The following is a 2688-nucleotide window of genomic DNA, read 5'->3' on the forward strand; positions in this document are numbered from 1 at the left end:
ATATTTAATATACCTTCCCATGATATGCTGTATGCTTCATATATATATATATTATATAAATAAAATGTATAATAGAAATACATATTTCTGTATGCAAATAAATATATTATACACAAAATTGTAACAGACACTCTGGCATATATATTGTTTCTTAGGAATAAGAGTAAATTTAATATCCTCCATTTTAAAAGAAAATCACATTTCGCATCAGAGGAAGAGATTTAAGAACAGTAAAACTCCTATTCACATTAATATTCAACTGACTTATCATCTTTGAGTGTCTGGCACTGATTTTAGAGATCTCTTAGAGGAATAAATTAATAAATCTTGCTGGTATCAGCCCATGTGACAGCCATGATTTCTTTTCCTGTGCCTGACAGGCCTTCTCAGAGATCCTTCCCAGCTGGTGTGGGCCCCGCAGCTGTGTTGATCTCCTGTCTGATTACCTGATGAGCCTGCAACCAACCCATTCTCACAGACTTGCACTCTCTTCCAAATCAACTGATTTTATTGAAATGAAAAATAATCACACTGGGAGAAAAGGACGACCTTCAGAATGTTTTCTTTTCCTTTGACAAACAAGGTAAAAAGGGTTCAGGCAGTGCACTTCATAAACGACGTTTTCTGCACGGGTTCAACAATACAGCACCCCCTCCATGGTATGCCAGAAAACTTCAGTGAACTACATACAAAATTGCAACTTTCTCAATGAAATTACAAAATAGATGGTTTGTTTCTGATGTCTAAATTTTCTCCACAAGCAATCTCTTTCTTTGTTTATTGACCATTTGACTAGCTATGATCCTCAGAACATTCCTATAGCCCATAGCTTAAGTTTATTATTATAATTGGATACTGGCTGGACAATCTCAAGAAATACATGTGAATGTGTAATACACACACACAGACACACACAGACACACACATACACACACATATCAAACATTAAGGTTACAGTATATTACAGTATAGGCACCTAGCCATGTATTGGTAGAGATTATTTCAATTAATTTTAGTTTGATTAGTCTCTCAGGACGTCCTTTGATGTGTGTCCACTAGCTCAACTTTACCCAGTAGGACACAATTAAATCACATGAACTGCTGTTCTCTACACCAAAGTCAATTATAGAATAGCTAAGGGAAGAAAAATTCACTTCTCATTGGCACCATCTTGTTCCAGCAAAATACGTTCACTTCATATTCAAGAATTTAATTTATTTTTTATATAAATCAGGTGTTAGATGGCGAACCTGGCTTGAAGGTTGCAGACAGGGACAGGAACAGCATCTTGTCATCATTAAGGAAGAATTTTTTCCCATCCTCACAGAAATCCAGTTATTTTACAGAAACAGTGTGGCAATTGGTGGTAATTATAATTTAGTTAGTTCCTTAGGTGTGATTATTTGATTCTGTTTTGGTTTCAGACAGTGTCTCCAGCAGTCCATGTTGGCCTTGAACCTGTGATCTCCTGCTTCAGACTCATGAGGCATCACACCCAGCTCAGCTGTTTACTATGCAAGCCACACTATAGAATGTCTGATCTTGGAATTCCAGAATACACACATAAGAAAGTACAATAAAAGACAAAGCTATACATGTGTCTTATATCCGGAAATTTATGTAAATTCTTACAGTACTCAAGTCTTTGAAATTCAAATGTAACTGAGGGTTTCTTGGAAGATTTAAAAACGAATACTTAACCCATTATTGTAAAGTGGACACATTGGGTGCCTCTGTTAAGTTAGCCATTTCTGCAACCCCTTGTCTTGAACAGGAATCTGAATAGTAGTTTCCCCACTGTATAAAAAGCAAAACTTAGCATGAGTATTCTGGTTTCTTCTGCTCTGTGACTGAGAACTCCTGTTCTCTTCATTGCCCTTACTTAGAAACTACGTGCTTTCCCTCGTGTATCTCTACCAGCACAGTGCTGTGCTGCTCCAGGCATCAGTGGACCTCTGATATCACCTGGAAGTCTTAATGAACCAAGATGGTTTATGTCAGCCCCTCCCTCTCCCAAAATTCCACCTCCACCCAAGACCATGCCAGAGCCTTCAGAGGCCTGAAGTGAAGTCTGGGGATTTGCGTATCTAACACATTCTTGGCTCGTTCTCATGTAGATCACACTTTGAAAATAGCTGACTGTAGTCTAATGGGAATTTTCATGAAGCACCATGATAAATAGCGAGGTTTTTTTCACAATTCAGACACAATCAGTATTAAGGGTCGTTGTCCTCATATGAGTTGGATACTTGCTGCAAAGGGCTTCTCATATTTCCTCTCCTGGGAGTCTGTTGGTACTGTTCACTCTGACACCAGAGATTTTTTAAAAAGATAAATGCTTGAAGACCCTTGGGGTATTGAATTTTAAACACAAATAAGGAGGATCTTGAATCCTATTATAGCACTGCTAAAACATACACTTTAAACATATCTTATATGATTTATATTTGGATGTAATATGTATGGGAAGCAGTCTTCAGGTGAGTTTTGAGAATGAAGCATTCCATTAGAATGTTATTTAAAATTGCTGTCATGACAAAAATAACACTGCTAAGAATTAATTCATCAAGTTATCTTTATACACAGAGTCATCACACACACACATACATACCATACACAGGCATATATATATATATATATATATATATATATTTTATTATTGTGAAGAGACACCAAGACCACGGCAAC

This window comes from Grammomys surdaster, unplaced genomic scaffold (genome assembly GCF_004785775.1).
Source record: "Grammomys surdaster isolate TR1022 unplaced genomic scaffold, NIH_TR_1.0 186, whole genome shotgun sequence".
Classification (NCBI taxonomy): domain Eukaryota; kingdom Metazoa; phylum Chordata; class Mammalia; order Rodentia; family Muridae; genus Grammomys; species Grammomys surdaster.